The sequence below is a fragment of the Heptranchias perlo genome, chromosome 2 (assembly GCF_035084215.1).
Source record: "Heptranchias perlo isolate sHepPer1 chromosome 2, sHepPer1.hap1, whole genome shotgun sequence".
In the NCBI taxonomy this organism is placed as follows: Eukaryota; Metazoa; Chordata; class Chondrichthyes; order Hexanchiformes; family Hexanchidae; genus Heptranchias; species Heptranchias perlo.
This window is the reverse complement of record NC_090326.1, coordinates 27,058,185-27,083,015: the sequence shown is the minus strand read 5'-3', so window position 1 is coordinate 27,083,015 and position 24,831 is coordinate 27,058,185. Positions and strand designations below refer to the sequence as shown.

Below are 24,831 nucleotides of genomic sequence, written 5' to 3'. Positions count from 1 at the left end.
TGCAACAAATAGGAAAAATTACAGCATGGAGCAGCCCATGGGGAAGGCTGTTCCCAGTTTAATGATGCCTCACTCCAGGTATCATTAGATGGGTGAGGAGGAGGGGGAGGACAGAGATCTTTCTCCCGGCGGGCGGGAGGAAGCGGCCTGCCTCTGCCACAAGGAAGGCCTGGCTTGAGGTGGCAGAGGAGGTCACCTGCACCACCAACATATCGCCCACCTGCATACAGTGCAGGAGGCGCTGCAATGACCTCAGTAGGTCAGCCAAAGTGAGTACACTTACTCATTCCCCTACACTCCGTCTGCCACATCACCGCCCCCACCCCACATCTCCTTCTGCACTGCCATCACTACTATGTCACATCACCCCTCACATCCACTCAAACCTCATCCTCATCTTACCTGCACTTACTCACCTCGCCAGTACTCATCCCGCCACTACCACTCAACCCAATCCTCATACAATCTCATGGCTCTATCTCATACTCACCCTCTCATGCATCTCTTTCACAGTCAGCCTCACTCAACCTGCCACTACCTGTGCTGCAGCCACAGGGCATGCATCACATATGTGCAGTAGGAAGCGTAAGGCAAACGTGTCGTGAGCATGAAGGGGATGCACAAGGGTGTTTGAGGGTTTGTCATGGTGTTTACCTATATTTAATTTCTGACCAACTCACATCACATATTATATTGGCACCACTACTGCCACGTCTTTGCGAATCATGTCTGGTTTGTGCAATAATGCCCTTTCCTGAGGATCACAATGAAGACCCACAACTGATGCCACCCATTGTGTCACTGCAGAGTGGGTGTAGGTGTATTTGCAGGGCTCTTTTGTGCAGATGACTGAGAGACGTCGGCGATGTCCCCGGTGGCACCCTGAAAAGATGCGGAGGAGAAGTTGTTGAGGGCAGTGGTGACTTTGACAGCAACAGGTAAGAAGATGGTGCTCGGGCCAGCCGGGAGCAGCTCGGCATGAAGGAGGCTGCAGATGTCCACGACTACATGTCGAGTGACTCTGAGCCTCCGTGTGCACTGCTGCTCAGAGAGGTCCAGGAAGCTGAGCCTCGGTCTGTGGACCCTGTGGCGAGGGTAGTGCCCCCTGCGACGCATCTCTCTCTGCGGTTGCCATCCCTCCTGCTGTGCAGGTGGATGTGTCACAGCACTGTGTTGTGGAGCTCCACGTGTCAGAGGTGGACGGCTTGGCCGGCGAGGCCGGTGATGCTGTTCGCCCTCCGAGGAGGTCATGACTGCAGCTACGGCAGCCTCCATCCGGAAGACGTACATCTGAGGGGGTCCGCAAGGTAGGTACATGTCTCTGGACCCCGGGGTAAGTGTGCAAGTTGGTGACTTTGATTGTCAGGAGGAGGGTGGTGGAGGCCAAACTTTGTCCCAAGTGACAGAGTGGCCTCCTGCGATGAGTGAGGGTCTCCCCCACCCACCTGTCAAATGGACCTTTGCAGCTGCCACAGGCTGATAGCTGCAACACGTCCATTTCAACTGGGAGTGTTTCCCCCAGTATGGGAAACAGTCCCAGTTGTTTCTAAAATCCCACCCCTCCTGAAATATTCCCTTAATCAGGTCTGTTAATGACCTGAAACGACAAGATAAATACTCTCAAGTGGCACCCCGCCGGCTTTAATTGCCTGTGGGAGTCCCACATGCGGGAGCCGGGCTCCCGACCCGCTCCGGGATTCCCCGATTTTCGGAGCCCCCCCGACAGGAACGCACCCGATAGCGGGTGCTAAAATGGAGCCCATTAACTCTGTTTCTTTCTCCACAGATGCTACCCGACTTTGCTGAGTATTTCCAGCATTTTTGGTTTTTAGAACTCCCCTCCTCTTCTTTGAAATAGTGCCATGGGATCTTTTACGTCCGCTTGAGAAGGCAGACAGGGCCTCAGTTTAAAGTTTCATCCGAAAGATGGTACCTCGGACAGTGCAGCACTCCCTCAGTACTGTACTGGAGTGTCAGCCTAGATTTTGTGCTCAAGTCCCTGGAGTCGGGCTTGTGGCTACGACCTTCTGACCCAGAGGCCAGAGAGCTACCAATGAGCCACGGCTAACGCTTATTTGAAGTTAAAAGATGAAATTGAAAGCTGCTGCAAAGTTATAAAGAAAGAGATGGAAAAAAACCTTGTGAATCTTGACATTTTAGCCGTGTGAAACAGGCAAAGTTAATAAAGTGCCCTATTGGACTTTTAAGTGTAAAACCCGATATCTATGGCAATTTTCTGTAATAAGGTTCTTGTATTATCAGTCGCTGAGTGTACACATATGGCCATGGAATCTGATGCCTTAAGGGTTAACAAAAGCAGACTTCTTACTGAAGACTGAAGAATTTTGAAAGACGACTTGCGATATCTTTTGGTGGTCCAGGGAACCTGGCTTCCTCCAGTTTGCTCCATGGGTGGGCATGGAGAAGAAAACTTTTCTCAAAGAAGAGGGCGGAGGTGAGAAAATAGTGTGTGCGGTTGTTCTGGATGAAGGTGAAACCTTGTTGTGCTTTATGCAGGTATGCAAAGGGTTTTTTTGAATGAAGCTGTGGTGATGAGGCAAACCGAATCCTGCGGAAATGATCACTTAGGGCATGTTTACACACATTTTGCCAGAAATGCGGTGCTTCAAAGCCTTTGTATTGTGAGGCATTTCTTTTTGATTTGCAAGCCACAAATTCCTGTTTTCATATATATATACATATAAAAAGCTCTACATGATGGTATTACTGCTGACGTTTATGTTATTAATACCAAACGTTAGTGGTAAATGTTCAGGCTGGGTCTTGCAAGTGAGCAGGATGGAGGAGGAGTCTAATAGTAATCATGGTGAGATGGTGGGTGGCACAGAGCAATCTCCCCGGGGGTGTTAGGGAATGCACTTGTGGGTGGGGAGGAAACGAGACCTTAGTGGGCAGGAAGTGGCTGGTGTTCACAGCCAGTTATATTTTCCCAGCTACCAAATATTATTAAGTGTTGTCATTAATATTCATAGCCAGTCATTATTTTTGTAACATCCTGTGGTTTTTAAGTGAGTGCTTATGAAGAGCTTTAATCTCGCACATGATGCTTGAGGGTTGCAGTCTTCAAAATGGAATCTTTGTGAAAACTCTACATCTAAGATCCCATCTTGAATTAATTGATTAAATTCAATTAATTAAATAAAAAATCTGGAATTAAAATACTAGTATCAGTAATGGTAGCCATGAAACTACCGGATTGTCGTAAAAACCCATCAGGTTCACAAATGTCCTTTAGGGGAGGAAACCTGCCGTCCTTACCCGGTCTGGCCTATATGTGACTCCAGACCCACAGCAATGTGGTTAATTCTTAATTGCCCTCTGAAATGGCCCAGCAAGACACTCAGTTGTAAGATCTCGCTACGAAAAGTCATAATAAGAATAAAACCGGATGGACCACCCGGTATCAGACCACTAGGCACCGGACACGACAAAGGCAAAACACCAAGCCCAGTCGACCCTGCAAGGTCCTCCTCACTAACATCTGGGGACTTGTGCCAAAATTGGGAGAGCTGTCCCACAGACTAGTCAAGCAACAGCCTGACATAGCCATACTCACAGAATCATACCTTTCAGCCAACGTCCCAGACTCTTCCATCACCATCCCTGGGTATGTCCTGTCCCACCGGCAGGACAGACCCATCAAAGGTGGCGGTACAGTGATATACAGTCAGGAGGGAGTGGCCCTGGGAGTCATCAACATTGACTCTGGACCCCATGAAATCTCATGGCATCAGGTCAAACATGGGCAAGGAAACCTCCTGCTGATTACCACCTACCGTCCTCCCTCAGCTGATGAATCAGTCCTCCTCCATGTTGAGCACCACTTGGAGGAAGCACTGAGGGTAGCAAGGGCACAAAATGTACTCTGGGTGGGGGACTTCAATGTCCATCACCAAGAGTGGCTCGGTAGCACCACCACTGACCGAGCTGGCCGAGTCCTGAAGGACATAACTGCCAGACTGGGCCTGCGGCAGGTGGTGAGCGAACCAACACGAGGGAAAAACTTACTTGACCTCGTCCTCACCAATCTACCTGTCGCAAATGCATGTGTCCATGACAGTATTGGTAGGAGTGACCACCGCACAGTCCTCGTGGAGATGAAGTCCCGTCTTCGCACTGAGGACACCATCCAACGTGTTGTGTGGCACTACCACCATGCCAAATGGGATAGATTCAGAACAGATCTAGCAGCTCAAAACTGGGCACCCATGAGGCACTGTGGGCTATCAGCAGCAGCAAAATTGTATTCCAGCACAATCTGTAACCTCATGGCCCGGTATATTCCTCACTCTACCATTACCAACAAGCCAGGGGATCAACCCTGGTTCAATGAGGAGTGTAGAAGAGCATGCCAGGAGCAGCACCAGGCGTACCTAAAAATGAGGTGCCAACCTGGTGAAGCTACAACTCAGGACGACATGCATGCTAAACAGCGGAAGCAGCATGCTATAGACAGAGCTAAGCGATTCCACAACCAACAGATCAGATCAAAGCTCTGCAGTCCTGCCACATCCAGTCGTGAATGGTGGTGGACAATTAAACAACTAACAGGAGGAGGAGGCTCTGCAAACATCCCCATCCTCAATGATGGCGGAGTCCAGCATGTGAGTGCAAAAGACCAGGCTGAAGCGTTTGCAACCATCTTCAGCCAGAAGTGCCGAGTGGATGATCTATCTCGGCCTCCTCCCGATATCCCCACCATCACAGAAGCCAGTCTTCAGCCAATTCGATTCACTCCACTTGATATCAAGAAACGGCTGAGTGCACTGGATACAGCAAAGGCTATGGGCCCCGACAACATCCCAGCTGTAGTGCTGAAGACTTGTGCTCCAGAGCTATCTGCGCCTCTAGCCAAGCTGTTCCAGTACAGCTACAACACTGGCATCTACCCGACAATGTGGAAAATTGCCCAGGTATGTCCTGTCCACAAAAAGCAGGACAAATCCAATCCGGCCAATTACCGCCCCATCAGTCTACTCTCAATCATCAGCAAAGTGATGGAAGGTGTCGTCGACAGTGCTATCAAGCGGCACTGACTCACCAATAACCTGCTCACCGATGCTCAGTTTGGGTTCCGCCAGGACCACTCGGCTCCAGACCTCATTACAGCCTTGGTCCAAACATGGACAAAAGAGCTGAATTCCAGAGGTGAGGTGAGAGTGACTGCCCTTGACATCAAGGCAGCATTTGACCGAGTGTGGCACCAAGGAGCCTGAGTAAAATTGAAGTCAATGGGAATCAGGGGGAAAACTCTCCAGTGGCTGGAGTCATACCTAGCACAAAGGAAGATGGTCGTGGTTGTTCGAGGCCAATCATCTCAGCCCCAGGACGTTGCTGCAGGAGTTCCTCAGGGCAGTGTCCTAGGCCCAACCATCTTCAGCTGCTTCATCAATGACCTTCCCTCCATCATAAGGTCAGAAATGGGGATGTTCGCTGATCACTGCACAGTGTTCAGTTCCATTCTCAACCCCTCAAATAACGAAGCAGTCTGAGCCCGCATGCAGCAAGACCTGGACAAAATCCAGGCTTGGGCTCATAAGTGGCAAGTAACATTCGTGCCAGATAAGTGCAAGGCAATGACCATCTCCAACAAGAGAGAGTCTAACCACCTCCCCTTGACATTCAACGGCATTACCATCGCTGAATCCCCCACCATCAACATCCTGGGGGTCACCATTGTCCAGAAACTTAACTGGACCAGCCATATAAATACTGTGGCTACGAGAGCAGGTCAGAGGCTGGGTATTCTGTGGCGAGTGACTCACCTCCTGACTCCCCAAAGCCTTTCCACCATCTACAAGGCATAATTCAGGAGTGTGATGGAATACTCTCCACTTGCTTGGATGAGTGCAGCTCCAACAACACTCAAGAAGCTCGACACCATCCAGGACAAAGCAGCCCGCTTGATTGGCACCCCATCCACCACCCTAAACATTCACTCTTTCACCACCGGCGCACAGTGGCTGCAGTGTGTACCATCCACAGGATGCACTACAGCAACTCGCCAAGGCTTCTTTGACAGCACCTCCCAAACCCACGACCTCTACCACCTAGAAGGACAAGGGCAGCAGGCACATGGGAATGACACCACCTGCACGTTCCCCTCCAAGTCACACACCATCCCGACTTGGAAATATATCGCCGTTCCTTCATCGTCACTGGGTCAAAATCCTGGAACTCCCTTCCTAACAGCACTGTGGGAGAACCTTCACCACACGGACTGCAGCCGTTCAAGAAGGCGGCTCACCACCACCTTCTCAAGGGCAATTAGGGATGGGCAATAAATGCCGGCCTCGCCAGCGACGCCCACATTCCATGAATGAATAAAAAAAATCTGTCTTAAACATAGAAACATAGAAAATAGGAGCAAGAGTAGGCCATTCGGCCCTTCGGGCCTACTCCACCATTCAAAATGATCATGGCTAACTCAGTACCCTGTTCCCGCTTTTTCCCCATATCCCTTGACTATTTAAAAAAATATAACTGAATTTAATGGGCTCAATTTTAAAACAAATTGCGGGTGCGTTGGGGGCGGGTGTCGGGGGTGGGAGGGGGGCTGTGAGATTGGTGAAAATCCCAAGCTGGTTAGGAAGCCGGCTCCAACCCGCCGACTTCCGAGTTTCCCACATACGCGCCTGTGTGCGTGCGCGCTTCCTTAATCTGGAAGTTGCTGGCGGGATGATAGTTAAAGAATCAAATGTACCTCATTGAGGTACATAAGGTGCTTTTTTCTGACACAGTAGATAGTTAAAACGATTTTTAACTTCCCTGGGCGACTTTCCCACGGCTTCCGATTCACGCCTGGTGAAACCAGGCATGAAGGGCAGGATCAGGCAAAAATAAACAAAATAAATTAAATAACAAACCATTGCACAAAGTAAAAAAACAAATAATCCTACCTTTCCACCCTGCTCCGATATCCGATGTCTCTCTCTCCGAAGTCCCTCTCCCCCCCACGATGTCCCTCTCTGATCTTCGCCTCTCCTCCCCGATGCCCCTCTCCGATCTCCCCCTTTCCCCCCCAATCTTCCCCTCATCCCCCCGATCTTCCCCTCTTCCCCCCCGATCTTTCCCTCTCCCCTCACGATCTACCCCTCTCCCCGCTGATCCGCTCCTCTCTCCCCCAACTCCTCGATCTTCAGCGCTCTCCACTCTCTGTTCCAACGCTGGATGACGCCTCGTGCTCTCTCTCTCCCCACCCCCACCCTCGGCATTGCAGCTCCGGCCAGCAGCCAGCCTGTCAATCAGGGGCTGCCAGGAGCGAAACCCGGAAACAACTTTAATCACCATCAATTACATCGCGATCGTGTCGGAAACGGTGAATTTTTTTTAATTTGGGTTTGCCACGCTCACCTACACACCTCCTTCCCCCTCAGGATGCCCCAAATGCTTTACAGCCAATTAAGAACTCCTGAAGTGTAGTCACTGTTGTAATGTCGGAAATGCAGCAGCCAAATTGCGCACAGTAAGGCCCTACAAACAGCAATGAGATAATGACTAGATAATCTGCTTTTATTAATGTTGGTAGAGGGATAAATATTGGCCAGGACACCGGGGAGAACTCCCCTGCACTCCCCTCTGAGCTAGAAAGTCAAACTCCGATGCAGACTTGAGCATATAATGCAGGCTGACACTTCAGTGCAGCACTGAGGGAGTGCTGCACTATCAGAGGTGCCGTCCTTCAGATGAGACGTTATTCATCCAATAGGATCTTGTTGCCTATGGTGACAGAAAGTTGTCCAACTATGAGCTTGCCTGTTCACTGCATTGCTGAAGTGGTCAAAGCATCGCTGAAATTGTCCACTAATGGCCAAGGCCATTAATCCAGCTGTGCAGAGTGCGAAATTCATTAGAGCAACGAATTTTAAAAAGCCCAGTTCACAAACAGGGCCATGGAAATGCAGGTTGCGTCAGCAACGCTGAAAAGGAATGACCTATTTGGAGATGCAGGGCTATCGATCGCTGGTTAAACAGCTGTTGGCAAAGAGCGCGCCACAATGTTTTCTCTCGGGTAAGCCAGGTGTTGCCAAGGGCGCAAACAGAAGAGCAGCAAGCTGAGCCAATGACATGACAGTAACATTGCCTCAAAGGACAGATATTGAGATGAGGAGCATGTAAGGATGTCAAATTGCAACTTTTTATTTTGGTTAAAAAAAACTTGTTAACTCTTCCTTAACCCATTTGTGTCTTCCAAGCCCACATTCAGAGAGGATACGGTTACAATGTTGCATACTGTTAGGTTTGCTCCTGACTCCGAGTTAGAAGAATGTAGATTCAAACCTTACTCCAGGACTTGAGCATTTAATCTAAACTGATACTCCAATACAGTACTGAGGGAGTGCTGCATTGTTGGAGGTGCCTTGCTTCGGACAAAATCTACCTGTGAGTATTCAGGTGGATTTTCAAGATCTTATGGCACTATTTGAAGAAGAGCAGGGTGGTCTCCTGGTGACTTGGCCAATATTCCACCCTTGACCAACATCACCAAGCACTAATTAACTGGCTATTTATCTCATCAATGTTTTGGAATCTTGCTGTGCACAAAATGATTATCATGCAGCAGAGGTCGTACTTCAATATGATTCATTTATTTAACGTGAAGTGTTTTGTGATTTTTTTTTGTGAGACATAAAGGCGCTATTTAATTGCAAGTCTGTCTTTCTTTCAATTGATTCCTCTGTATGAAAGATGAATCATTTCTACATATCCATTGTATATATGGCGAGGAAGGCCAAATAAGGATAATAAATGTAGATTTCTTCTCTCACTCAGACAGATGGAAGAACATTATGAATGATTGACTGTCCGTTGTAAATGTCCACTTCCTTAAAATGAGATGGAAAGCCATGTATGGATGGCAAGTTCCAACAGTCCATTGTTGCTGATACAGTTGAAAGGTTTAGGACTGAACTCCCAGAAGCACAAGCACTCTTTCATAGTGGTGACTTTTCTAAGCAAGGTTGGGGATGAATGTGATGGCGAAGGCTGTACCAGGAGATGGACTCTTCAGACCCTGTTGCTCACGATAGGCTTTGCAGCCACCTTGCTGTGTTACTTCTTCAAAAAGCATCGAGTATAAGGGAACCCCAAGTGATCCCTCTCCCCAATCTTATACAACTACTCTTTCTATTTATTTATTGATTTCCTTCCTTCACCGTGTTCCCACATCACTTATTTTGTTTGTTTTATTTTGTTTTTCTTGGTATCACAATTTCTTTCTGCTTCCTCACCCTTTTCTTTCTATGTTAGCCTTGTTTCCCGTCCCACAAGATGTTGACTTCCAGTTCAAACCTCCCTTGTCACAGCTGAGTGACATGTTCTGGCCCATTGATTTAAAATTGCACAAGACAATGCAGGTGTCAATTCATTCTTTCTGTGTGCTGCAATCAGTGTACCTCAGTCACACACAGGCCGTTGTGGACAATAGCCTGAAACCATTGCTCTTGAGCATTATGTTTCCTCAGTGTTTCAACAGCATATTGTCATGCGGGGGGGGGGTTAGTCAGCGGGGGCGTCGGGGGTCATCGCGGGGGTCAAAGATCATGGTGGGATCAGAGATCATGACGGGGGGGGCGGTCGGCGATCATGAGGCGGGGGTCGGAGATTGTGAGGGGGGGTTCAGAGATCATGGGGGTGGTCACTGCACATAGGCTTGTTGGGACTGGGGGAAGCACTCCTACTCCTCTGGGCCCACAAGCTGTGCTATAAATACACTTCCCTGCTGTTTCGGGCTTTCTTGCCTCCTCTCACACGGCGTGAAGTCGAAGGCCCGGAAATCCGGGCCCCCAGGAGTTAAAAACAAAAAATCTGTTAAAATGGAGGCCTGCAGCCTCCTTGAAAGCTTTTAGTGACCGACCTGCCTCCTAAGAGCGGGTTGGTCGCCCGTCCCTCGACTTGCCTCCGTTAAAACTGGAAATGGGCAGGTTGGGGGCGAGTTTAAGATTTTTAACATTTTTACTGTCCCACCCTAACCCTAACCCCGCTCCAACCCACCTGTTTTTCCGAGTTAAAATCATGCCCCGGGTCTTTAGGACATTTGTCATGTTGTTTTATTCTGACTGGTGGTTATGGTTTCGGTATAGGGATAGGGGAAAAGTTTTGTCCGGCCAATGTTAATTGCTTATTCATACAGAACTGTTATACCAAAGAACGCAACCAGTTAAGGACGTATAAGGTAAATTGTGGGGCTAGATAAGTAGATTTTGATTCCCTTTTGGGGGTAGGGGGCTGAATTGAGGGGCAGGGGAAACTTTTCTCAGGTAAGTAAATGGTTGAGGTTGAGTCCATATTGGAATACATTGTAGATGGCCATGCTGGGCTAGTGACGATGATATATGTCCCAGTCAGGATGGTGCATGACCTGGAGGGAGTGATGTTCCCACAACATTGTTGCCCTTGTCCTTCTTGGTGGTAGTGGTCGCGAGGAGGGGGCGGGGAGGGTTCTAACAAAGTAACTTTGGTGAGTGCCTGCAGTGCATCCTGTCGATAGCATGTACTGCAGCTACAGTGCAGTGAAGATGATGCTTGTTGGGCAGATAATGCTTGGTATTCATTAACCCTTAGAGGCTCAACCGCAACAGCTGCAAGTTAGAAATTACAAGCTGCTTGTTATGATGCAGGTAGTCTCTGAATATATTTCTTATGGCCAGCATAAAGTACGCTTCGATAGGCAAGCAATTCAAACATGGCTTTATAGGCAAAGTAATCTGACACTGCTTTACCACAGGGAATAGTTGAGGTCGAGACCATCTGTACCTTTTAAGGGGAGGTGAGATAAATATTTGGAACAGAGAAAGGTATTGGGCCGTGGGGAGAAAGCAGGCCAGAAGGATTAATTTTGCATTGTTCCAGCAAAGAGCCAGCAGATACATTGGGCCAAATGGCTTTCTATGCTGTAAATGGCCTGGGATTCCTGGGATGAGAGGGTTGTCCTATGAGGAGAGGTTGAGTAGAATGGACCTATATTCTCTGGAGTTTAGAAGAATGAGAGGTGATCTCATTGAAACATACAAGATTCTGAGATGGCTTGTCAGGGTAGATGCTGAGATACTGTTGCCCCTGGCTGGAGAGTCTAGAACTAGGGGGCATTGTCTCAGGTTAAGAGGTCGGCCTTTTAAGACTGAGATGAGGAGGAATTACTTCACTCAGAGAGTTGCGAATCTTTGGAATTCTCTACCCCAGAGGGCTGTGGATGCTGAGTCGTTGAGTACATTCAAGGCTGAGATCGATAGATTTTTGGAATCTAAGGGAATCAAGGGATATGGGGATTGGGCGGGAAAGTGGAGTTGAGGTTGAAGGTCAGCCATGACCTTATTGAATGGCGGAACAGGCTCGAGAGGCCGTACGGGCTACTCCTGCTCCTATTTCTTATGTTCTTATTTTCTTAAACTTTCATGGTTGTACGGGAGGTGGCGTGTCCCGGGGAACAAGACTTTGTGTCGTGGTGAATACTAGAAATTCGCTGAACCTCTCCAACTGATGAAGAAATAACACTGTATATTTTAGGCTAAAAATACAAATCAGTTTTATTGAGAAGTAAAACTTCTCAGAAGCAAGAGAAAACTATAGCTGAAGTCACTCGGTCACAGTAAGAGGATATTTGATATCTCACCAGTATAAACCGGTTTCAAAATAAAACACATAGCAAAACTTCGGTCATTCTTCTCATTTGGCACACAGAAGAAAAGCTTATCCACAAAATGGAATATTCATGAGTGTTTCCACTCGCCTCGGCTCATTTAACTCTCTGATGAGTGTGAGATTCAGTAAATAATCCTTAAGGCAGGGCAACGCATATACCTGCTCTTGTTTTGAAGTCTGAACTGAGACAAAGGAAGATGAAAAGGGTTTCTCACACAATTAAACAAAACTCGTCAATCACAAATAGCTTTCAAGGGTACAGAATGGAAAACACGGATGGCCAGAGACCAGATAGCCAATTGCAAAGATCATGGACAAACATGACTCGATATTAACAGTTTCTGAGACCCGGGTGAACTTTGTCCACCGAGACAGAGGTCACTTCTCCACTCTTTTGAGTCGTATATTAGTTCCAGCTAGTCCTTCTCCAAGATGCAACATTTATTACAACCATCATTACACTGCAAATGTGCTGGATTCAATATCCGGTGCTACAAACTGAACTAATTCAATTAGACCTACCTTATTTGCATGGATCTCACATTTCATACAGTATTTGTAGCTCAAAATGGTACATTATACAGTTATGTTACACAAGGAGGCCTACTAAACGCTCCCATGATCACAAACTCCTCGCCTTCTGTCTCAGGGTTGCGATCTCATGCCTCCTAACATATCTCTGGCTGGTGTGAGAGACAATGCTATTTAAACATCCAGAGCAAGCGGAAACTCTGCAATAAAACTAAGGAAGAAAGGGCCCTTATCATACTGCCTTGTAATCTAGATCCTGTATTATGGATCCCGGCAGAGTCCTATGTTTCCTTCTGGGCCTCTGCACCAAGTATAATGTGGAAAAGTGGAAAGGGGGCAATAGGGAACGGATTATTGAGTACCATGAGCAGGACTGGAGAAATTGGAAGAGCAATAAATGAACTCCCTATCCTCCACAGTCCCCTCTAGATACCTAGTTAGAGTGTAAGGAATTCATTTGGTAAAATGGCATGTTCGGAGCCTGCTGAATCACAGACGGTTTGAGCGGTAAGCAGTGCAATTCCATTAGAGCAGGGGTTGGTAGCTATTACTTCTGCACAAGTGGTCTGTGCTCCAGATGAAAGCTAAGTTTCAAACTGTTGAGGAAATTGCAGTTCCACTGAAGTGAAAATTGTAGTAAACTTCACAGCTCTTGGCGCATTAAAGAATAATTTCCTGTGACATGTTAGTGAAGTTCATCCATTGCCATTATTCATGAACCTTAGTTAAATAGCCGTGTGTCTGGTAAAAGGAGAGAGGAGTTTCCCTCATTCAAACAGCCTGACAACAGACTGCACCACATCTGTTGGGGAATGAGACTCCATGCACGTTTCTCCACATTTAGAGAAGGTAGTGTGGGGGAGAAACGCAGGGGGGTAAATTTTAACTCCCAAGAACGGGTGGGTTAGGGGCGGGGGTGGGGGGGGGGTGGGGGGAGTAAAAATCCTCCATTTTCAGAGCGGGACCACAGCCCGGCTCCAACACGCCTGCTTCTGGGTTTAACCCAGGCAGGTCTGAGTGCAGACACTAGGAAGTCTCGCCCCCACTTAAAGCCAGTGGGCTGATACTTAAAAGTGCAATGTACCTCATTGAGATACTTGAGGTATTGGAATAATAAAATGAATTTAACCTTACCAGTTCGGGTTTCCCATCGCTTCCCATTCACGTCAGGTGAAAGCAGGCAGGAAGGGCTGGATCCATGACGTGAGTGCCTTTATTGCACTGCTTGTGGGCCTGGAGGAGCAGGAGTGCTTCATTCAGGCCCAACAAGATCACCTGGTGCAACAGGACTCCAGCGACCGACCAACCCCCGGCCCGATCCCCGAGGGTGGACCCCCCCCCACCAATGTTGGACCCCCACTATTTCCGACTCTTCATCCGACCTTCAGCGACCTCCAATCTTCTTCCAGGCCCCCCCGATCTTGTCCCAAAACTCTGATCTTTTCCTCAACCCCCCAATCTCTTTCTCGCCCCCCCCCAAACTCCTTCCAGGTCCCCCGCCCCCATCCCCCCGATCTTCTCCTCAGCCTCAACCCCGATCTTCTCCCGGCCCCCCTCCACTCAGATTTCTTCCCTGACCCCCACCCCATCCCACCAATCTCTCCTCTGGCCCATGATCCCTCCCTCCCTCTCTCTGATCCTGGCTGCGGCCTACTGCAGGCCTTCCTGCCCGACAGCCAACCAGACAGCCTGTCAATCAGAAGTGAAATTGATGGACCTCATTAAGGTTGCGATCACAGATCGCGATCTGCCCACTTACCTTCCTGGTTTCGCACCCAGAAATCTTACCCCCTGCTCCCTACCTTGCTGGAAGTTAAAATTTACCCCAAGGGCATGTATGGGCAAATTGAGTGGATGCATTTGAGGAGGACAGGAGGGGGGGAATGCGTTGATAATGGTTTTATACTATACCCAATGCCCATTGTTAGCTGTGTGAGACCAGCCCTACGACTTGATCTTTGAGAAGTGATTGGCTGATGTCACTTGTAGTTACTATTAGTACCAGCCATGGCTCAGTTGGTAGCACTCTTGCCTCTGACTCAGAAGGTTCTGGGTTCCCACGCCAGAGACTTGAGCGCATAATCCAGGCTTGACACTTCAGTGCAGTACTGAGGGAATGCTGCACTATTGGAGGTGCCAGCTTTTGGTGAGACATTCAACCGAGTCCCCGTTTGCCCTCTCGGGGATATAGAAGAACCCACTATTTTGAAGAAGAGCAGGGTAGTTCTCCCTGGTGTCCTGGCCAATATTTATCCCTCAACCAACCCTAAAAACAGATGATCAGGTCATTTACTTAATTATTGTTTGTGGGACCTTGCTGTGATCAAATTGGCTGCCCGTTTCCTACATTACAACAGTGACTACACTTCAGAAATACTTCATTGGCTGTAAAGTGCTTTGGGTTATCCTGAGGTTGTGTAAGGCGCTATACAAATGCAAATTCTTTCTTTTTTTTATTAGATGTGTCTCAGTCACTCCAATAACTGAAGAAAATAGTGGCCTTGGGCAGCCACATCAGCAGTGACAGGAGAGTGAACTTGACTTGAGGCACAGACGAACCTCCCCTCCAACTTGTGTGACAGGTGCAGCTTGGCGCTTTCAACTGCGTTGATGTTTCTCGGCATGAGGCAATGCCTCGGGGTTTGTAGCTAATGACCGGAAACCGTACACACCTGGGATTTATCCAATGTTGGCAGTCTCGCCTAAGGCGCCAGGTGGAAGCGGGTAGTTACAGATGTGAGTCCGGCCACTGGTTTGTCTCTAAGTGTGAAACCATCTCCAGAGAATAGTCCAATTGTACAGAAAAGGGACCAAACCAGAGCACAGAACTCAGAGTTTACACATGCAATCCGAAGTTGACCTCTGGCAATTAGCTGAGCTCCTGTGACGTAGCTCCATGAAAGCATTAAAAGAGAATCATTTAACACAAGTTCAATACAGTTTAAATGCCTGCAGCGTCCAAACACGACTATCATGCTAACAAGGGTGATAGATATACAAGTGCATCTAACTGGATATAGAACATGTCTTGTAGGCTACCCTTTTAAGGTAGCTATTTTTGCATCAAATATTCAGTCTCCGGTTTGAAATAAAATGTTACCACATTTACAAATGTCTTGGATTGAATGAATTAACCAACCAACTCTCTGAGTGCTCTGTGGGTTTTTTTTTGACATATTTGGTGTTAAGTAGACAGGACTTTAAACATTAATGGTGCCTCAAGTGGGTAGAATTGGTGGAGCCGTTTTGTCCTTGTCACAAATTTAAATGGCAGGCAATCTTGAGTTAAAATACATTTTTATATGCATGAACATAGTTTATAGCTGGCAATAGTCCAGGGATGTGTGAGCATGCCAGTCGTGCAGCGTGGCAACCTCGACAGGCATGGACTTTGAAAGAAGTACAATTGGTTTGGCATGAGATTAAAATCATCTGTACCTCCTCCGAGAGTGCAGTAATTTCTTTATAGTAAGAGTTAAATCGATACTTTGTTGATTATTGGTTTAATCAAAAGAAATTCCTCTGCTTTTGTCTAAATGGGCACAATTCTCTTTTCAAAAAAATTTCTACCTGCTTTAAGGCATGGGCCAGGTTTACTGGCAACTAAACACTATAGATGTTAGCTTCAATTTAATTAAAGCATCCTTTAAGTAAATGTGTAGAATTTCATCCTTTAATGATGTTCTCATATTGCATGTACAACTTAAATAGAGATTCAGCAAGGTAATCAAAGGACCATTTAAAAAAAAAAGTTGCCTCCTTCTTTGACTAGGCCAAGTCCATGATACTCATTTAACGTCTTACAAAGAGCCAATTTCAGGAAACTAAAATTTATCCCAAAACACTCACTGAGCAGTCTGAAAAAAGAGCAGCTCATTAGGGATGAGCATTGAGGTGAATCTAAACTTTGGGTTTTGATGCAGTTCCCAAGGGTCCAGAATCTGAAGAGTTCAAATTCTAAGGCTTCTGTTAAACAAATAAAAATAGCAGCAGCACGTACCCAGACTGTTTAGTTTCAAACTTCTCTATCAGATAAATCCATAATGTGAAAATGCCACAACTCCTTAGAGCTAACTGATGCAAGGACTAAGCGAGCATTGCAGCATAACTTTCACATATTAAGACATTTTGAAAACCTATTGGGGTAGATTTTAACTTTCGGGTTCAAAACTTGGTGTTAGTGGATTGATGGCTCATTTTCCATCCCGCCCGATGGTGCCGGTGGGAAACCCGGGTCATTTTGAAGGCTAGGCCTCGTTACTATGACACCGACGGGCTTCAGGCGTCCTGCTGCAACTTGCTGAGTCTGAGCCAGCACAATATCGGGTGGCGTGGAGGCCGGCCGGCCGAGCAGGCAGCAAGGTAGGTCCAGGGCGGGACGGGGTAATGGCAGCCCAAGTTATTCTTGTGATGGCCACAGGGGCACATCTGCTCCTGCGAGCCCCGCAAAAATACATTTAAGCTCACCACTCCAGGTTTTTATCGGCTGTATCGCCAGCTCTGCCCAGTGTTTCCCAAATGGCAGCCTTGTGTGTCACAGGGCCCTGACGTGCATATTGTAAAGGGGCCAACTGCCTGAAATAGGCAGGCTCTCTGGACACCCAGTGGTAGGCCCCTTTCAGGATGGCATTGGCTGGATCGGAACCAGGCAGTAAGTTTTGCCCCGTGATTTTTTGGGCACTACCACCCCATTCCTGCCTGGAGGAGCCAGTGAGAATCCCTCCCCCACTCTCAAGGTTTTATGTGCCTTTTATTTGGACTAGTGTTCACACATAATAAGATTTTACTATTGCCTGTAAAATTGAGATACTCTTTTATTAATATTTATAGGGAAGGGTCAGTCAGTGGAATCACCCACCACTACTGTACAGCTGCCATGTTGAGCACCATTGGCAGAGCTAAACCTGCTGCAGCACAAACCTTTAAAATAGGGCGTTTGCCTTTTTTCATTAAAAGTAATAGTGACTAATGAACTTAGTAGTATTGATTGGCATGCAGTGGTGTCACTGGTCTTTCTGATGACTGTTTGCATGACGGTTCACATCAGTGCACCATTCTGTGTGTAACCATGGTTACGGCACGTGATTTACTGTTGCTCGATTTGGTGTAGGCCCTGGCTCCAGAGTTTTTTATGCAAAGTAGCATTGCGTGTGGTACGTGTAGAAATCCAGGATGTCGTACTGCTCCACCTTGCCCTATCTATGGTGCACAGCCATGTTCCCATGGTGATGCTGTCCCGTTAGATGACTGCAGCAATTCCTTTTATTGATATTTTACCCATTTCTCAAACAGTCAGATTATAGAAAATCAATCTAAATTCAAACGTGGACTTCTGTGGATGTGGCCAATATGGAACGGTCCTGTAACCAGAGAACACAGATTTAGGGTAATTAGCAAAAAAACTTGGTGGGGGGGGGCGATAAGGTGAAGTATTTTTAGGCAGCGAGTTGTTATGATCTGAAACTCATTGCTTGAAAGGGTGATGGAAGCAGATTCAGTAGTAACTTTCAAAAGGGAATTGGATAAATACTCAAAAAGGGAAAATTTGTAGTGCTAAGGGGAACAAGCAGGGGAGCGGGGCTAATTGGATAGATCTTCCAAAGAGCCGGCACAGGCACGATAGGCCAAATGGCCTCCTTCTGTGCGGTATGATTCGATGATTCTAAAGGACTGGTTATGAAGAAAAGAGAGAAAGACTTTCATTTATACAGTGCGTTTCATGACCTCAGGATGTCCCAAAGCGCTTTGCAACCAGTGAAGTAGTTTTGAAGTATAGTCAGTGTTGTAATGAAGGAAACATGGCGGTCAATTTGCACACAGCAAGATCCCACAAACAGTAATGTGATAATGACTCGATAATCTGTTTTAGTGATGTTGATTGAGGGATAAATATTGGCCGGGACATTGGGGAGACCTCCCCTGCTTTTCTTCAAAATAGTGCCATGGAATCTTTTATGTCCACCTGAGAGGGCAAACGGGTCCTCAGTTTAACGTCTCATCAGAAAGACGGCACCTCCAACAGTGCAGCACTACATCAGTACTGCACTGAAGTGTCAGCCTTTATTTTGTGCTCAAGTGTTGATCATGGGAGAAGATTTTCACTGTTCGCTATTGATATTGAAACCATAAACATGTAAAAATCACCTTTATGATTTTGCACTGAATAGCGAATGGTTGAAATCTTCCCCCACATGCATAGTGAGCCTCCCTGACAACCAACAAGTCATCAGTGCTTCAGACTAACAGATGGAGACAATTTCTATAGAAGAGCTGTATGTACCTGAGGCTTTCTATAGGCCAAAAGTTTGTCATCTGTAGATTTGCATCACAAGGGGCCTGACCAAACTGGGTCAATCCCTGCTGCCTAATGATGGGAGGCTAGCTGAAGCTAACTGCAACTGTCAAACTTGTGAACTGCGTCTGCTTTCATTATGTAAATGGCAGCTCAGAGTTCAAGCAAAGTAGGCCCTTTGACCCATCATGTCATTACCCCTGTAATTTATTAAACTAGGTTATGCTGTTTCATTTGAGTTTTCGATCTGTACATTCCCTACTAAACCTAATTTTCCCCCACACCCCTGCCTAGTCTATAACTTAGATTTTAAGGCTTTATCCCGACCTGGTGTCATTGATAACCGAAAATTGTTGTGAGCAATTGTGAATAAGTACATCAGTGGAAAATTCCAGATTGCACAGCTTCCGTTACCAAGGGGCAAAAATTCCAATGCGCTGACTCCTGGTGCATGCTGAGAGGGCATGTTGAAAAATTGTGCACTCCCAGCCCACGATCTCCTGCCCCTCAAGAGCGGGGCCCCTAATAGGTCATGGCCTGGAATTTCCATGGGATTTTTCCTGATTTCTTGCCCTAAATTTTTCAGGCGATCCCCAGAGACATGACTATTTTCAGCCCTTTACACCGATTCTTCACCGTTGGAGATTCGGGGCCCATTTCTTTTCTAAATTTGCCTCGTTTCTCCAAACAAACTGCAATTAAAATCCTCGCTGAGATCAATGATCCTCAACTCTTCGTCTGGGAATGATTTGGAGGGAGGGTTCCTGCTTGCTCTGAAACAGACGGGTCTCTTCGATCATCAGCAGCTAAGCTGCTGTGTGTAGCAAGAGGCGAGATTGATTAAAATTGGGTCATCTAGGAGATTAAAGACCTCTTGTGCCATCAATATGAAAGATCAAGCTTCCCATTAATCCACGATCCAGACTATCAAAAAAAAGTCAATTAGGTCAATCCCTTTAAGGGATAACCACGTTAGTCTTTTGAAAAGAAACTGTATAATTAAATCAAAGATGGTGGTCTTTCCACTGCAGTCTCCAATATCATTCACGTATTCTATCAACACAAATACAGTCTTCGTGGATGAAGACAATTTGAGTCCATTGATACAGAAAATATAATTGAGGCTGGTATTGTATATAATATGATTGAATATGATAAAACAAAATTATATCTCAGATGATATTTTAACATGCCAGCCTGCATTCAGACATGACCAACCTGACAATTAGCAGTGAAGGAAGGAGGTTGATGGGGATCCAAGAGCTAATCAAGAACATTCAGTCTTCCGCAGGCCAAAGCAGGTCATATGATGTTATGGTCTCATGGCATTGTGTCATCCCAGTCTGGATAACCTATTGGTGCCAAATTTGGGAGAATAATGCCTTTTCGCGTGGACTATTTTGCTCTTATTTTCCTTTTGTAAGTGAATTCCACAGTAGTGTGACTGCAGATGCAATCTTTTCATGTCCTCTTTGGAGAGGACATGAAATTATATCTCAGATGATATTTTAACATGCCAGCATCGTCCGGATTGAGTGAAGCTGCTCTCCTTCACCTGCTGGCTCTGAGCAGGGCAGCTGTTTCTGCTCATGGACGCTGCGTAAGTACAGGCATCGGGTGCTGTGTGCAACGGGGTGACCAGGTGCCAGTTGGCATATCATGGGTGGTACAGGAGGGTTATGCTCCGTTCCCAATCTGCCAGATAGGTTTGCAGAGCTGAAGCTGTGTTGTCTACTACCTGTGAGGGGGGAGGGAAGGAGAATGTGAGGATGGACTCCAGGTCTAGGTGCTTCCTGGAAGCTGATCACAGGGGGATTTTAACTATCATATTAACTGGACAAATCAAATTGGGCAGGGCAGCCTTGAGGAAGAGTTTATTGAGTGTATTAGGGATGGATTTCTTGAGCAGTATGTAACTGATCCTACAAGGGGGCAAGCAACCTTGGACCTGGTCCTGTGTAATGAGCCAGGATTAATTAATAATGTCCTAGTTAAGGATCCCCTTGGAATGAGTGACCATAACATGGTTACATTCCATATCCAATTAGAGGGTGAGAAGGCTGGTTCTCAAACAAGCGTACTGAGCTTGAATAAAGGAGACTATGATGGTATGAGAGCGGAATTGATTAAAGTGGACTGGGAAAATAGATTAAAGGGTAAGACGGTACATGAGCAGTGGTGTTCATTCAAGGAGTTATTTTACAACTTTCAAAAAATATATATTCCACTGAGGAAAAAAGGGTGTAAAAGAAATGACAGCAATCCGTGGCTAAGTAAAGAAATTAAGGATAGTATCCGACTAAAAACAAGGACATATAAGGTAGCCAAACTTAGTGGGAGGATAGAAGATTGGGAAGTCTTCAAAAGACAGGAAAAAGTAACTAAAGGATTGATTAAGAAAGGGAAGATAGATTATGAAAATAAATTAGCAAAAAATATAAAAACAGATAGCAAGAGTTTCTTCAGTTATATAAAAAGAAAAAGGGTGGCTAAGGCAAACGTAGGTCCCTTAGAGGATGAGACCAGGAAATTAATGGTGGGAAACATGGAGATGGCAAAAATGCTGAACAAATATTTTGTTTCAGTCTTTACGGTAGAGGACACTAAGAATATCCCAACACTGGACAAACAGGGGGCTCTGGGGGGGGGGGGCGGGAGGAGCTAAATACGATTAAAATCACTAAGGAATTGGTACTCAGTAAATTAATGGGACTCAAGGCGGATAAATCCCCTGGACCTGATGGCTTACATCCTAGGGTCTTGAGGGAAGTGGCAGTAGGGATTGTGGATGCTTTGGTAATAATTTTCTAAAATTCTCTGAACTCGGCAAAGGTCCCGGCAGATTGGAAAACTGCTAATGTAACACCCTTATTTAAAAAGGGTAGTAGGCAGAAGGCTGGAAATTATAGGCCAGTTAGCCTAACATCTGTGGTGGGTAAAATTTTGGAGTCTATTATTAAGGAGACAGTAGCGGAACATTTGGATAAACATAATTTAATAGGACAAAGTCAGCATGGCTTTACGAAGGGGAAGTCATGTCTGACAAATTTGCTTGAGTTCTTTCAGGACATAACGTACAGCGTGGATAAAGGGGAACCAGTGGACGTAGTGTATTTAGACTTCCAGAAGGCATTCGACAAGGTGCCACATAAAAGATTATTGCTCAAGATAAAGAATCACTGGATTGGGGGTAATATTCTGGCATGGGTGGAGGATTGGTTATCTAACAGGAAGCAGAGAGTTGGGATAAATGGTTCATTCTCGGACTGGCAACCAGTAGCCAGTGGTGTTCCGCAGGGGTCGGTGCTGGGTCCCCAACTCTTTACAATCTATATTAACGATTTGGAGGAGGGGACCGAGTGTAACATATCAAAGTTTGCGGATGATACAAAGATGGGAGGGAAAGTAGAGAGTGAGGAGGACATAAAAAACCTACAGAGGGATATAGACAGGCTGGGTGAGTGGGCGGAGATTTGGCAGATGCAATACAATATTGGAAAATGTGAGGTTATGCACTTTGGCAGGAAAAATCAGAGAGCAAGTTATTATCTTAATGGTGAGAAACTGGAAAGTACTGCAGTACAAAGGGATCTGGGGGTCCTAGCGCAAGAAAATCAAAAAGTTAGTACGCAGGTGCAGCAGGTGATCAAGAAGGCCAACGGAATGTTGGCTTTTATTGGTAGGGGGATAGAATATAAAAACAGGGAGGTATTGCTGCAGTTATATAAGGTATTGGTGAGACCGTACCTGGAATACTGCATACAGTTTTGGTGTCCATACTTAAGAAAAGACATACTTGCTCTCGAGGCAGTACAAAGAAGGTTCACTCGGTTAATCCCGGGGATGAGGGGGTGGACATATGAGGAGAGGTTGAGTAGATTGGGACTCTACTCATTGGAGATCAGAAGAATGAGAGGCGATCTTATTGAAACATATAAGATTGTGAAGGGGCTTGATCGGGTGGATGCGGTAAGGATGTTCCCAAGGATGGGTGAAACTCGAACTAGGGGGCATAATCTTAGAATAAGGGGCTGCTCTTTCAAAACTGAGATGAGGAGAAACTTCTTCACTCAGAAGGTCTGTGGAATTTGCTGCCCCAGGAAGCTGTGGAAGCTACATCATTGAATAAATTTAAAACAGTAATAGACAGTTTCCTAGAAGTAAAGGGAATTAGGGGTTACGGGGAGCGGGCAGGAAATTGGACATGAATTTAGATTTGAGGTTAGGATCAGATCAACCATGATCTTATTGCATGGCGGAGCAGGCTCGAGGGGCCGATTGGCCTACTCCTGCTCCTATTTCTTATGTTCTTATGTAGCACTAGCAGTATTCCTGAAGCAGGCCGTGCGCCACCCCTTTTGGCAACAGAGTTGTCGATGCTGGGTAGACAAAATTTTGAAGGATAAATTACAAGAAAAAGATCGACAGAGAAAACGGTGTAAAATAAAAGCTTATTTAGAAAAAAACACAGTTACTACACTAACCCACCACGCACACAGAGGCCACAATCAGACATTTGACCCCATTCAGATCCCGTTTTGTTTTTTGTGGGAATTTGCCACTTTTCCTGCCATTTCAGGTTAACCAAATGCAGCAGCAGACAGGACAGGTCTATCCTGGTTTTTGCAATGAACTAGGCATCTCTAGTTTGTTTAACTGCCCACAATAGGAAAGTAAGAGAGGGGCAGCGGTGTCTGTTTCGCCAGGACGGATACCTCTGTGCCAAACCTTAAAGGAATACTGCAGGCATCTGTTGTGAGATCTGAAAATTGGATCTAGCAGTCATCACTGGCTCTTATAATACTGCAAGCAAGGTTACTGACTTTGTGCTATTTTTCTAACTCTTCCCAGTGCTTATCACGGAATCAATAGGCGCACTCTTTGCCCGATCTCTTTCTGATTCTCATTACGCATTGTGACTGCCCATTGCCAGAACTCTGAGCTTCTGCTTCCTTTTGCTGTGTCCTTCTCAGCACACTGCTGCAGTAAGTTTGTATTGTGTCATTCCAGGTCTGGGAGGATTGATTGTGCTCATAATGTACTAACAGAGACAATGGGGGTGATTTTAGGAGGCAATTGTAGGTGTGTTGGGGGCGGGGCTCTGAAAATTGCGGAAATCCCGTTCGGGTTCGGAAGCCGGCTCCAACCCACCGACTTCCGAGTTTCCCAGGGACCCACCTGTGTGCGCGCGGGCGACGCAACATCGGAAGTCCCACCGGCAATTAAAGCCGATGGGATGACAGTTAAAGAGCCAAATGTACCTCATTGAGGTACTTAAGGCACTTTACCTGTGACAGACGAAGGGATTAGAAAGATTTTTAACTTACCTGGGCGGCTTTCCCACTGCTTCTGATTCACGCCTGGTGAAACCAAATAAACTAAATAAATTAAATAAAAAACCGTAGATGGAAGTGAAAACTCTAAATGAACCTACCTTTGCACCCTGCTCTGATGTCCGATGTCTCCCGCTCCGGTCTCACCTTCTTCACCCTCCGCGATGTCCTCCCGATCGTTCCCTCTCCCCCTCCCGATCTTCCATTCTCTCCCCCCCGCCCCAAGATCTTCCATTCCAGCACCGGATGACGTCTCACTCTCTCTCTTTCTCCCCCCCCACCCCTCGCGTTGCAGCTCCCGATGGCAGCCAGCCTGTCAGTCAGACTGGCTGCCGGGTATAAAACCCGGAGAGGACGTTAATCATCAGCAATCAACATGCGATCGCATCAGAAACGGTAAGTTTTGTTCTTACGGGTTTGCCACGCGCACCTTCACCCCCCTGCTGCCAACTTGCCACCATTGTAAAATCGAGCCCAATATATAAATCAGTTGTACTGATCAGATATAATTTTCATGCACAAATTTCTTTAATTATATGGTAATCTTCCGGGGCATTGCATACAGGGAGTCGTGACTGAGGAGACCACTTTAACCATACTTGCCCAGCGGAAACCAGGCAGGTGGGCAGTTAAAATTGTCCCGGTTACTTACCTGCCAGAAAGCCGCCAGGACGTTTGTATATTTCCTGTCTATATCTGAGTAATTCCGGTCTATATCAGAGTAATTCCAGTCTATATCTGAGTAATTCCAATTTATATCAGAGTAATTCCTGTCTATATCTGAGTAATTCTGGTCTATATCCGAGTAATTCCTGTGTATATCTGAGTAATTCCTGTGTATATCAGAGTAATTCCAGTCTATATCTGAGTAATTCCAGTCTATATCTGAGTAATTCCGGTCTATATCAGAGTAATTCCAGTTTATATCAGAGTAATTCCTGTCTATTTCTGAGTAATTCCTGTCTATATCTGAGTAATTCCGGTCTATAATATCTTACTTCTTGTTGACCTGTT

The 24,831-nt window shown here is 46.3% G+C and overlaps 1 protein-coding gene across 18 annotated transcripts in view; it reads left to right on the top strand.

Moving 5' to 3' along the window:
• The window catches only part of LOC137335989 (ice nucleation protein-like), a 489,293-nt gene that overhangs the window by 83,962 nt on the left and 380,500 nt on the right, over window positions 1-24,831 (top strand). The window contains exon 3 of one of the 18 annotated variants that reach the window (XR_010966567.1): window positions 14,653-15,304. The exons of the other annotated variants lie outside the window; for them this stretch is intronic. The gene's annotated coding sequence lies outside the window, so the exon portion shown is untranslated. Of the gene's footprint in view, window positions 1-14,652; window positions 15,305-24,831 lie in introns of those variants that run through there. 18 annotated transcript variants of the gene reach the window in all.